Here is a 14,404-nt window from a genome sequence, read left to right as displayed (position 1 = left end):
GTCTCGGACGACGTCAAACAATTGTGCTTTCTCTTTTTCTTTTCGTTGCGAACTCACATACAACAAGTAACATTAGAATTTGAAGCCATTTCGACTATTTTTCGACCGTCACTGTCTCAAGAAATATATAAAGCTTCTTTTTTTTAATTGCCGCTACCAGTCACAAACTTTGTCAACTATTGTATTATTCATTTACCGACATGTTTCGAGGTAAACCTCATCTTCAGGCTAAATGGCATTACAAAACTTTAAAATAGGGCCATACTGATGTTACATAGTCTTTTCGTAAATGTTGTGGTCATCTTTGTTCTTCTGGCGTGGCAGTCTCGTTGTGCTGCGCTGGGGTGCCTTCATTCCCGTGCCTCTCCTGCTCACTGTTCACAAATTATATTTCGCGGAAAGACCAGAAAGATAAGATAAGAGAGATTAGGGCTCTTATAGAGGCATATAGACGGTCATTTTTCCCTTGTTCTGTTTGGGAGTGGAACAGGGAGAGAAGATGCTAGTTGTGGTGGGAGGTACCCTCCGCCACGCACCGTATGGTGGATTGCAGAGTATGTATGTACATGTAGATGTAGAATTGTCACTAACATAGCAGTAAATTGGAAACACGATCACAAACAGTTCCGAATTGCAGTGGACAATATGGCGGTCTAAATACGGCTGGTTCCGAATTGACTATCGATTTGTCGCCTGAAGAAAAACGATGAGCATAACATTTACCAAAAGACTATGTAACATCATTATAGTCTTATTTTAAAATTGTTTTTGTAATGCCTTTTAGCCTGAAGATGAGGGTTACCTCGAAACATGTCGCTAAATAAATAAGTAATACAACAGTTGGCAAAGTTTGTGGCTGGTAGCGGTAATTTAAAAAGAAAAAAATTGCTTTACAAGAAGTAGTATTATATATCCACTCACCTCGGCAACATGACGGCCATCGGGCGCTCTCTTACATCTATTCAGGCATTCTGCATGCATATTATAACTTATATATACCGTAGAATAATACAACATTTAGAAATTAATATAGTGCAGAAAAACACACAGATTGCGTTCTTTTGTGAGAAGTACAACCATATATACGAATACGAGGAATGAAAGGAAGCGTAATAAAACACAGTTAATGAAGACAGGCGAAAAGATTGTGATGTGATTGCTTGACAATTAAAAGAGAAAGAAACGTAATGCCACACACAGTGCAGTGAAAAGTGTGTCATCTGTACACCAGATAACTCAGTTATCCCAGTTACATGTGGTGCATTGAGTTAGTGAATGAGTCTCAGGCTTCAAATACGAAGGTACTGAGTTCAAACCTCAATCGACTCCAGGGTGTTTTCCTTCTCTTATCGCTTACTTCAATTCTGTCAATGCGGAGTTGCATAGTTGTTGAGCGTCCTCATGAAACTGAAGCCGGCTGCGTACGAGGGAGGCTAAGGTCACCTGGTGTTCAGGTCAACCTGTTTGTTGAGGAGACGCCATTACCTCAACATCATACCTGACTATGAACTCTGAATAATAACTCATTCAGTTAGTATCACTTTCACGACGGCAAAGCATTCCGAGTACAAACGGATGCTCGCAATGCGAGTTTCATTGTTGCGCCAGCGGGCTTGGCTGGTGTAGTACGCCTCCCTGAGGTATGCAAGATCCTAGACGAATGGTACTCGTGCTATGAAGAATGGAGGAGATGTGAAAAACACTGCCTGAGAAACCTTGGATGAAAGAAATCGAAGGAGCTGCATGTGAAATGCTATTTTGTATTACCCGGAAACCGGTTCCTCTGCGCTGTCGCAAACGGGTGGCTACGCTGTAGAAGTGGACATCACACTGCTCCGTAAATAAAGCAGAAAAGCACACAGAGCAGCGGCCGCTGGCACCCGGGACGCACAGATTTGCGAAGTTCTTTTGCTGCCGGCTTAGTTTCCTTTTCTTGGTCTAGCTGAACCTGAACCAGTATATATCGTTTAATATTACGCAGTTACCGAGAGGAAGCTGAAAAGAAGGAAGAAAACAAAGCGAAAGCCAGATTAGTGGAAAGATTTTTGATTTTACGTAGACGAAATGTGTTGCGAATATGAATACCAATTGTAAATTGAGGGCATTGCTGCTGTTACCGAAACGCGTCCAGAAATACACTCCTGGAAATGGAAAAAAGAACACATTGACACCGGTGTGTCAGACCCACCATACTTGCTCCGGACACTGCGAGAGGGCTGTACAAACAATGATCACACGCACGGCACAGCGGACACACCAGGAACCGCGGTGTTCGCCGTCGAATGGCGCTAGCTGCGCAGCATTTGTGCACCGCCGCCGTCAGTGTCAGCCAGTTTGCCGTGGCATACGGAGCTCCAACGCAGTCTTTAACACTGGTAGCATGCCGCGACAGCGTGGACGTGAACCGTATGTGCAGTTGACGGACTTTGAGCGAGGGCGTATAGTGGGCATGCGGGAGGCCGGGTGGACGTACCGCCGAATTGCTCAACACGTGGGGCGTGAGGTCTCCACAGTACATCGATGTTGTCGCCAGTGGTCGGCGGAAGGTGCACGTGCCCGTCGACCTGGGACCGGACCGCAGCGACGCACGGATGCACGCCAAGACCGTAGGATCCTACGCAGTGCCGTAGGGGACCGCACCGCCACTTCCCAGCAAATTAGGGACACTGTTGCTCCTGGGGTATCGGCGAGGACCATTCGCAACCGTCTCCATGAAGCTGGGCTACGGTCCCGCACACCGTTAGGCCGTCTTCCGCTCACGCCCCAACATCGTGCAGCCCGCCTCCAGTGGTGTCGCGACAGGCATGAATGGAGGGACGAATGGAGACGTCTCGTCTTCAGCGATGAGAGTCGCTTCTGCCTTGGTGCCAATGATGGTCGTATGCGTGTTTGGCGCCGTGCAGGTGAGCGCCACAATCAGGACTGCATGCGACAGAGGCACACAGGGCCAACACCTGGCATCATGGTGTGGGGAGCGATCTCCTACACTGGCTGTACACCTCTGGTGATCGTCGAGGGGACACTGAATAGTACACGGTACATCCAAACCGTCATCGAACCCATCGTTCTACCATTCCTAGACCGGCAAGGGAATTTGCTGTTCCAACAGGACAATGCACGTCCGCATGTATCCCATGCCACACAACGTGCTCTAGAAGGTGTAAGTCAACTACCCTGGCCAGCAAGCTCTCCGGATCTGTCCCCCATTGAGCATGTTAGCATGTTTGGGACTGGATGAAGCGTCGTCTCACGCGGTCTGCACGTCCAGCACGAACGCTGGTCCAACTGAGGCGCCAGGTGGAAATGGCATGGCAAGCCGTTCCACAGGACTACATCCAGCATCTCTACGATCATCTCCATGGGAGAATAGGAGCCTGCATTGCTGCGAAAGGTGGATATACACTGTACTAGTGCCGATATTGTGCATGCTTTGTTGCCTGTGTCTATGTGCCTGTGGTTCTGTCAGTGTGATCATGTGATGTATCTGACCCCAGGAATGTGTCAATAAAGTTTCCCCCTCCTGGGACAATGAATTCACGGTGTTCTTATTTCAATTTCCAGGAGTGTAGTTTGCATAAAAAGCAGATCATCGCAAGGAGTTTGAGTACAGCGTGAAAAACAGACTGTCACTTGAAATTCATTTGTACGAACTCTGCAGGGAACAACTAAATGAATACTTCTCTTACTGCCACACGAAGCATTTTCCCCACTTCTTCTTCATGCCCCAGGCTGGGGCTCTGATTCTGTGCACACTTGGAGACAGCATCCTGTGTATCGTTTTCGCTCTTGCCCCTGCTGGTCCAACAACTGACGACCAGTTTGCTCTTAATGTGGAAAAACTTAATGCAGATGAGTAGCAAAAACAACCCCGTAATTTTCGACTATAGTATTAGTGGTGCTCAATACAGTCACGTCTATTGAACTTCTACCGAGCGAGGTGGCGCAGTAGTTAGCACAGTGGACTCGTATTCGGGAGGACGATGGTTCAAACCCCCGTCTGCCCATCCAGAATTAGATTTTCCGCGATTTCCCTGAAATCGCTCCAGACAAATCGCGAGATGGTTCCTTTGAAAGGTTATGGCCAGTTTCATTCCTCACCCTTAACGCAATCGCCGGCCGCCGTGACCGAGCAGGTTCTAGGCGCTTCAGTCCGGAACCGCGCTGCTGGTACGGCCGCAGGTTCGAATCCCGCCTCGGGCATGGATGTGTGTGATGTCCTTAGGTTAGTTAGGTTTAAGTAGTTCTAAGTTCTGGGGGACTGATGACCACAGATGTTAAGTCCCATAGTGCTCAGAGCCCTTTGAACCATTTTTGAAGCTTAACACAATCTGAGCTGTCTCTAATGACCTCGATGTCGACAGGACATTAAAACCAATCTCTCTTCCCTTAAACATCGAGTTGGAACGTTGCAAGGCTATGTGGAATGAGAGGAACGTGTAAGATAGGTTGGAGGTAAGGCGACTGATGGACTTAGGTTTATTGGTTCAAATGGCTCTGAGTACTATGGGACTAAACTGCTGTGGTCATCAGTCCCCTAGAACTTAGAACTACTTAAACCTAACTAACCTAAGGACATCACACACATCCATGCCCGAGGCAGGATTCGAACCTGCGACCGTAGCAGTTGCACGGTTCCGGACTGCGCGCCTAGAACCGCGAGACCACCGCGGCCGGCTAGGTTTATTAGGAGAATTCTACGAAAGAAGGACTCATCCATAAGTGAGACACTTGAGCTACCTACTCTTGAGTACAACTTCGGGCGTTTGGGATTCTTCATCAGGGCGAATTACAAAAAGAGCTTGGAGCCATTCAGAAAATAACTGCTAGATATGTTACGGATAGGTTCGATCAGCACTCAAGTATTATGGAAACGCTTCATGAACGCAAATGGGAATCCATGGAGGGAAGACGTTTCTTTCGCGATACACTATTGAGAAAGTTAGATCTGGTTTTTAGGACAGAGCGCAGAACAATCCTACTGCAAATCTGTCAGCAGCGTAGGCCTGCACCTCGCATAAGGAGCGCGAAGACAACATAAGAGAAACCGAGGCTCACACGGCAGCGTACTGCATGGTCAGTCGTTTCACCGTCGCTGCACTTGCGAGTGGGACAGGAAAAGCAATGGCTAGCAGTGCTACAAGGTACCCTCCACTACGCACCGTCTGTCCAGATACAGAGGTGGCGGCGACTAGACCGGCTCGGCTGTGGCTGACTAGAACATTTGCACCCATATCCTGAGTGAAACACCAATCGTCTAGACCAAGCACTAGGAAGCTAACTTAAGAACGATCTAGGTTCGTGTTGGGAAACGTCATACCGAAACTGCGGATGCATTAGCAAAGGAGAGTGTTGAAAGATATTGCCCTCAGTCACACTAAGTGAAGCGTTTAGGAGGTGCAGTACAACTGCTGGCTGGCAATCCCGGAAGCCACGGTTTTAAAAGTCAATCTTAGTAGATGGCATAACCTCGAGTTCAATGACTTAATAAAAGCAAGTCTTCCAGTCCAGATTGTATACCAATTAGGTTCCTTTCAGAGTACGCTGTCGGCCGCTGTGGCCGAGCGGTTCTAGGCGCTTCAGTCCGGAACCGCGCTGCTGCTACGGTCGCACGTTCGAATCCTGCCTCTGGCTATGTGTGATGTTCGTAGGTTAGTTACGTTTAAGTAGTTCTAAGTGTAGGGGACTGATGACTTCAGATGCCAAGTCCCATAGTGCTTAGAGCCGTTTGGACAATTTCCGGAGTACGCTGATGCAATATGTCTATACTTAATCATATCCAACCGCTCGCTCGGTCCGTATCCAAAGGCTGAAAAGCTGCACAGGTCACTCCAATGCTCAAGAAACGTAGTAGGAGCAATGCAATAAATTACAGACCTATATCATAAAATACCATTAACATGGATATGCAGCAGGAGTTTGGAACATATATTGAGTTCGAACACTATGAATTACCTCGAAGAGAATGGTCAGTTGACACATACTCAACACAGATTTAGAAAATATTGTTCTTGTGAAACAGAACTAGCTCTTTACTCACATAGAGTGTCACATGAAGTGATGTCAAATTGATTTCGTATTTTCCCAGAAGACTTTTGACATCTTACCTCACAAACGGCTTGTGCTTGCGTGCTTATTGAACATCGTCTCAGTTATGGGACTGGATTCGTGATTTTCTGTCAGAGAGGTCACTGTTTTTAGTAATTTGTGGAAAGTCATTGAATTAAACAGAAGTTACCTCTGGACTTCGCCAAGGTTGTGTTATAGGCCCCCTGATGTTCCCTACCTATATAAACGATTTACGAGACAATCTGAGCAGCCATCTTAGGTTGTTTGTAGACGGTGCTGTCCTTTACCGTCTAGTAAAGTGGACAGAAGATCAAAACAAATTGCAAAACGATTTAGAAAAGGTGCGAAAATTGGCAGTTGACCCTAAATAATGAAATGTGTGAGTGCTAAAAGGACTCCGTTAAATTCCAATTACACGATAAGTCAGTCAAATCCAAAGGCCACAAATTCAAATAAATGCCTAGGAATTAAAATTACGAATTGGAAAGGGCGCATAGAAAATGTTGTGAGGAAGGCGAACCAAAGACTGCGTTTTATTGATAGAAACTTAGAAGATGGAACTGACCTACTGAAGAGAATGCCTACACCATGCTTGTCCGTCCTCTTTTGGAGTACTGCTGCGCGGTGTGGGATGCTTACCAGATATGATTAACGGAGTACAAAGAAGGGCAGGACGTTTTGTATCATCGAGGATAGGGGAGAGAAGTGTCACGGAAATGACACAGGATTTGGAGTGGACATTATTAAGACAAAGTTCTTTCAGGTTTCGGCGGAATTTTCTCACGAAATTTTTAATCATCAAGTTTCTCCTCCGAATGCGAAAATGTCTTGTTGACGCCGACCTACATAAGGAGAAACCATCATCATAATAAGGGAAATCAGAGCCAGCACGGAAAGATATAGCGGAATAACAGAGAATTATTGTGAAGATGGTTCAATGAGCCCTGTGCCAGGCACTTGCGTGTTATCTGCAGAGTACCCTTGTAGATGTAGATGTACTTCTTCGACTGGAATGCGTATGAGACACTCATGTTATGCGCGCCGTTTCCGTAGCCGGGAAGTGGCTTTTCAAGTAGCTCTCCTCCATCACATCATACTGGCATGTAAGACAATCTTGGAAAGAGCAACAGGAATTACAGAAGGTGTCTTGGAAACCAATGTTCTGTTTTGATAGATGGCAACAGTACCAACTGTTCAAAAAATTAGAGCGGCGCGTTTCGCTACATGTTCATTTACTAAGCGCCCAGGGAGATGATAGACCAACTCGATTGGCAGAAGCTATAAGAGACGTGTTCTGCATCACGGTGTGGTTCATCCTTAAAGCTCTCAGAGCGTGCGTTCCTAGAAGAGTCAACCAATATTTTTCTTCCTGCTACGTATGTCTCATGGAAAGACCACGAGGGCAAAATTGTAGAGATTCGAACCGGTCCTCACGGAGGCTTACCGGCAATCGTTCTTCTCGCGAACTATTTGCGACTGGATTGGAAAAGAGGGGAAGTGATAGAGGCGCATACACAGGTACACATCTAAAAAAAATCCGCCACACACCGAACGGTAGCTTGCGGAGTATACAGGGTGTATCAAAAAGAATCATCCTATTTTTTTAAAAAAAATCGTAACTATTATGTTATTTCAGACATGTACTTGAACAACGTACTGTTGGAAACTCTCGAGTTTTACATGGTTCCCGCTAGCTAGCAGCTGTGTGCGTCCACTTCAGTTCTAGTAAAAATGGTGTCGGGACAACAGCTTTTGTGTTCTACGTTTGGTGCAGTGCGGATCAGTAATAAACGTTCAGCGTGACTTTCATACTAGGTGGGGTGTGGATCCTCCTACAGCACAGAGCATTAGACGATGGAATGGATAATTCCTAGAAACAGGTTGTTTGCGTAAAGGCAAATCGCCGGGCCGTCTCCGAGTGTCTGACACAGACGTCGAACGCATCCGCTATAGTTTCACAAGCAGTCCGCAGAAATCCGTCCGCCGTGGTGTTGACAGCTCAGCATGCCCCCGATGACCGTATGGCATGTGCTGCGTCGACGTATACACATGAAACCGTACAGAAGTCAGCTACTGCAAGCTCTTCGTGAAGTTGGCAAACAACAACTTACGCACTTCCGTAATTTCAGCCTTACATTACCGGCCTCCAAGGTCACTGGAACTGATTGTACGTGATTATTTCTTGTGGGGGGTTTATAAAAGGCTCTGTTTTATGTGCCTCCGCTACCAACAACAATGAAATGAGACATCGCATAACAGCAGCTGTGGAAGCTATTAACTCGAGACATGATTGCTGCAGTGTGGGAGCAATTTCAGTGCCGCATAGGCATATGCTGTGCACCTCATGGGGGATGTATTGAACACCTATGGAAAAAAACCCGTTTTGAGTTTCCCGTTCATCCAAAAACAAAATTCATTGTATATGTTTATTAGTGTCAGAAATGTTGACGTGCCAAATCCGATGATTCTTTCTGATACACGCTGTCTACGTAAAAGCAGATGTATTAACTGATTTTGATTGTGACTGACAAATAGTGCGCTGTCAGGATGCTAGTTTCGTGTCCCGTAATGAATCAGATTTGGCAGTGGCCGGGCGTAATGAACGTGTCGGCCGCAGAGAGCGGGCCCTTTGTGGGACGCGTCGGTGCGCGGCTGCGTATTGTGTCGCGGCGGCAGGTCAGCCGCGTGGGCGGCCGGGTGGGAGGGGGGGAGAGGGGAAGGGGGCGGGGGCGGGGGACACAAAACACGCCGGCGGCACCCCGCCAGGAGCGCGCCACGCGCCGCGATCGATGCCTGCAGCTCCGCGCAAATCGCATTCCGCCGCTCTGGGCGCGTCGTGGCGTTGCTAGGCAACGCGCGCCAGCCACCGCGGTGACGTAACGCGGCCACTTAATCAACCTGCAGTGTTTGCGGCGCGCCTACGTCACGGCCCAGCTGGCGGGCACAAGGACGCCGTGCCGTCGCACCCGCGCGCGCGAATGACGTCGCGGCGATGCGTCTGGGACACCGGCTCGGACTGACGTTTACCCTCGCTACGAGATAGCTGTTTGTTTTTACTGTTGTTTTGTGCGTTCTCGAGCACTGGAGCGGTTGCCGGGATCTTCCCACATGCCTTCCGCCGCGCTTTCGACGCTGCGGCGTAAGTTTCTATTAATGTTTGGACAAACAGTTTGTGGATGTGACGTCCGCGAGATATGCAGAACACCGCCTTTCTCAGTACCCAAACATGTTTCGGCACCACTGTGCCATCATCAGTGGGTTTTAGTTCTTATCTATTCTGCTATGTGAACATTCTTGTTAAATGATTATAAAATTATGTGCATTTTAATTCAAACAACGGATCATTTCTTTTTGTAAATACCTTTACATCTGGTGCGCATGCATTTTCTGGATCATTTTTGTGTTAATTACTACAGGTAGCTTGTCATCTGCAACCAAAACGATGTTGATGAGAAAGTTTTTTGCTTGGAGTTAACCTATCTTCTTAGTTTTTCGCGATGCTTTTGCTCCTATTTTCGTATTTACTCACATTGCGAAAAACTTTCTCATCAACATCGTTTTGGTTGCAGATGACAAGCTACCTGTAGTAATTAACACAAAAGTGAACCAGAAAATTCATGCGGACCAAATGTAAAGGTATTTACAAAAAGAAATGATTTTTTGTTTGAATTAAAATGCACATAATTTTATAATCATTTAACAAAAATGTTCTCATTGCAGAATAGATAAAAACTAAAACCCACTGATGATGGCACAGTGGTGCCGAAACATGTTTGGGTACTGATAAAAAAACGGCGCTTTGCATAACTGGCGGACCTCATATCCAAAAACTTTAACTGCAAACACGGCCAATACAAGGGGCTGCAAATCAAAAAGATGGATATTTGGACAAATATTTGTTCATTACCACGCGGACGCAAAAAGGAAATGAAATCCTTACCTGAAGTGTCGGCAGTTGCTATTGGTATTTGGTAATTTGCTCTAATTTGACAATTCTTCACTTTTAACGATGACATAACACGGCTGTGCTTTACTAACAACGATTTCCGATTCCATGTAGTTCACGTAATGAAGAACAGCCAGTACGGGAAGAACAGAATCTGTACTGTCTCATTTCTTCGTTATAGTCACACTAGAACTTACAACTACTTATACCTAACTAACCTAAGGACATCACACACATCCATGCCCGAGGCAGGATTCGAACCTGCGACCGTAGCGGTCGCGCGTTTCCAGACTGTACCGCCTAGAACCGCTCGGCCACCCCGGCCGGAGTAACAGACGGCTGATCCAGATTCGTCGTGGGATTGTACTACCGTTAGATTTCGGTTTGTTATTATTGTTTTACATTTTGTACTTTTATTGAAAACCTTATTCTACATTTGTATGTTCCACGTACTATGTTGCACAGCCTCTAGATCGTGGGTGCATACAATAAAATAAATAAACATCTACATTACAGAACTCTCGCAACTTAATCTTAATTTTCGTTTTACAAATGACCTAAACAGAACTCAATTATACACATTTGATAAGTGAAACACAGTATACGGACTAAAAATTGCTGTGTGTAATGAATGTGTCTGCCCATCTCCGTAGCCGAGTCCTTATGCGCGGGATGTGCTTTCGATTCCCGGTGTTGCCATAACACCAGAAGTGGTCCTGCTTCTAGTTCAGGGGGTGTTCGGTTCGATTCCCAGATTCCTACTCTCGGGGACTGGGTGCTGCGCTGACCTCGTAATTTCACCTCCTAGTCGTGGGTGCGCAAGACGCGGAGGTGGCGTCAGTTAGAAAGACCTGCACCAGGCGGTCCAACTACCCCACACCGGTGTTTCTTGGCAGACACTGCGAGAGCGGCACAAGGGCAGCTATGGTCTGTTCATAAACTGAAGAAATCCTTCATGGAGGTATGTTCCATCTACGCAACTAATTGAAGGCAGTTTGTTTATTGCTATACGCCTTTCACGTCTTTTATCCTCAGTTGCCTGTAATACAGATTTCTTTTTATACACATAATAAATGTATTATGTGGTAGTTACAATACATTGCTATGTTACATCTTGTAATTTTTTTCTTTTGCTTTTCATGTTAGAATCAACAAAAGTAACACCGAACGATAATTTCACATCACGAAGTTTGTGCTACGAAAGTTGATTCTAACCTGAAAAACAAGAGAAACACATGACAAAATTTAACATAGTAACATATTATAATTACCACTTAATACATTTAATATAATCTTCATTTGTGTGGCCATAGTGTCCGTAGTTGCTTTATAATTCTTGTGGGTATTTTCGTTCTATCGTTGCAACTACAAAATTGCGTGATTTTTTTCACCAGACGCATTTCGCTTTATTGACATAAAGCATCGTCGGTGGTCTCTAATTATTTACATTTTTATTTGCTTTTAGATCGAAAAACAGTTCGTTAAGAACAGATTGATTTGTACTCACGGTGATTTTTCGGCTGGTTTCTCACTTATATGGGGAAACGCCGTCTACTAGCACATCGTTCTTTTTCTGTGTTAGACGCTGATAATTTTGGTCTAAGTTTTACACGCTTTGCAGCACTCTGCATTTCTTATGTTTTTCACACCACACTTTTATGCACACCACTGTATTCTGTTTGTTTTTGTACTTCAAGTATGTTTTGCTGTTTGTGTTTTGTAGTGTTGCCAACACACCCTTTCCATTACTTTGTGACCTGTAACATTAAAAAAATGGATTATTGTATGTGTGTAATTCTATTTAATTGTGTTTCTGTGTAAGCATAGAGAAGGAATAGCGATGGTGGGAATTTTTTTTTTTTTGGTGGAGGGGGGAGGGGCGGGAGAACTATGATCAGTGGATATAACTATATACCAGTGTGATGGAGTGTGAGTGAGTGCGCGAGGAGGGGGGAGGGGGGGGGAGTCGGAGGGGGTGAAGGATGGAAAAGGCTCTTTTTCTTTTTGATACTTCGCGCAACCAGTATTAAGGGAACAATTTAGGGGTATTCTCCAACCTTCCTAACTCTCGTTACCTTAAGGAGAATGAGCCCAGAGTAGACTAACAATAAGGACAGTACACAGGCGCTCCACACGCGGTTAGTACGGGAAGTCAATTTTGAAATACCTTCGATAACTGTATAGGAACTGCGGCCGCACAAATGAAGAACCTTTCTCATATTTTACGAAACAAATGTTGATGCAAAGCATTGGTCAATATTTTTCCTATTCTTTTAGATGCCAGTGGAGTTCGTAATTTACTGTATGTCATTCCCGAAGAATTACGATAATTCTGTTTCCGCCGTTGACAAATTCAACGTTCGCGCTGCAGCTACCTCGATGAGCAGCACAGCCAATGAGGGGAGCCGGAAGAAGACGTACGGCGCGAGCGGTTGCCGTGTCTGCCCCTCTGCCGTCCCCTACTTTTCTCTTCATCTTCTCCTACCCACGCCAAGTAATTTCCTTGCGGCGGCGTGGGGCAGAAAGGGGAAAAAAAAATAAATAAAGCGCGCGCGCGCGTGCGGGAGAGAGAGATAGAGAGAGAGAGAGAGAGAGAGAGAGACGCACGCACAAAAAGCGACGCGCCGGACGCAGTGTTTCCTTGTGGGAAGCCGGCGGTTTCGGGGACTGTGAATAAATGAGCGTGCTGACCGGTGAGGTGGGGAAGGGGGCTCCACACCGCCACACAGTGGCATTCTTTACCTCCCTGCTGCGCCCCGCTGTGCGTGTGACCCTCCGACACTGGCCTAGCTTCGCTAGCCCACTGGCTCAACAGCCATTCCGGCAGGGGAACACTACTCCACTTCGAACACCTAAATCGAATTAAAATGATTTAAAAGGCCGGAGATATGTCTGTTCTACTACCGACCCCTCCCCCCGAACAACATTTTATTAATTGCTTTTATACGAGGGTGGGTCCAATGAAAACCTTAAATATTTTTTAATTATTATTTATTGTGCAGAAGTGGTACAAACCTGTATCAGTTTTCAACATAATCTCCCCCACGCTCAATGCAAGTCCTCCAGCGCTTACAAAGTGCATAAATTCCTTTACAAAAAAAATTCTTTTGGTAGTCCGCGCAACAACTCATGCACCACGTGGCGTACCTCTTCACCAGAACGGAACTTCTTTCCTCCCATTGCGTCTTTGTGTGTTCCAAACATATGGAAATCAATTGGGGCAAAGTCTGGTGAGTATGGTGGATGACCGGTTCTAGACGCTTCAGTTTGGAACCGCGCGATCGCTACGGTCGCACGTTCGAATCCTGCCTCGGGCATGGATGTGTGTGATGTCCTTAGGTTAGTTAGGTTTAAGTAGTTCTAAGTTCTAGGGGACTGATGACCTCAGATGTTAAGTCCCATAGTGGTCAGAGCCATTTTGAACCATGTGGTGGATGACGAAGACACTCAAAATACAGGTCTGTGATTGTTGCAACTTTTGTACGGGCAGAGTGGGGCCTTGCATTGTCATGTTGCATAAGGACACATGCTGACAGCAATCCACGTCGCATTGATTTGATTGCAGGCCGCAGATGATTTTTTAGGAGATCTGTGTAGGCTATGATGCACTGGTGACAGTGGTCTCTCTAGGCATGTAATGCTCCAAAATGAGGCCTTTTTCGTCCCAAAAGAGATTCACCCTAACCTTCACTGGTGATGGTTCTGTTCGAAACTTCTTTGGTTTCGGTGATGAGAAATGGCGCCATTCCTTGCTCGCTCTCTTCGTTTCCCGTTGGTGGAAGTGAACCCATGTTTCGTCCCCAGTAACGATTCTTGCAAGGAATCCATCACCTTCTCGTTCAAAGCGCCGAAGAAGTTCTTCACAAGCATCAACACGTCGTTCTCTCATTTTAGGAGTCAGCTACCGTGGCACCCACCTTGCGGACACTTTGTGAAACTGGAGCACATCATGCACAATGTGGAGTGCTGACCCATAACTAATGCTGCAATGTCATTCAGTGTCACTCGGCGGTTTTCCTTCACTATGGCTTCAACTGCTGCAATGTTCTGTGGAGTCATAACTCGTTGTGCGTGACCTGGACACGGAGCATCTTCCACTGAAGTCACGCCATTTGCGAACTTCCTACTCCATTCGTAGACTTGCTGCTGTGACAAACGTGCATCACCGTACTGAACCTTCATTCGTCGATGAATTTCAATAGGTTTCACACCTTCTCTGCGCAAAAACAGAATAACAGAACGCTGTTCTTCCCTGGTGCAAGTCGCAAGTAGGGTGGCCATCTTTATACTGATACTACGACGGTATGTGTGCATCGGCAGCATGCTGTCACCTACAGGCCATTCTGCACGCTGTTTGTAGCACACTTACCAACTAACAGGATAACGGCGTGA

General features: G+C 46.1%; 1 long non-coding RNA gene across 1 annotated transcript in view; it reads right to left on the bottom strand.

Annotated features, from left to right (window-relative positions):
- LOC126273076 (uncharacterized) overlaps positions 1-14,404 on the bottom strand; it is a 292,705-nt gene that overhangs the window by 136,944 nt on the left and 141,357 nt on the right. The gene's annotated exons all lie outside the window — the stretch shown is intronic.

The sequence above is a fragment of the Schistocerca gregaria genome, chromosome 5 (assembly GCF_023897955.1).
Source record: "Schistocerca gregaria isolate iqSchGreg1 chromosome 5, iqSchGreg1.2, whole genome shotgun sequence".
NCBI lineage: Eukaryota > Metazoa > Arthropoda > Insecta > Orthoptera > Acrididae > Schistocerca > Schistocerca gregaria.
Note: the sequence above shows the minus strand (reverse complement) of the source record. Positions and strands in the feature narration are given on the sequence as shown.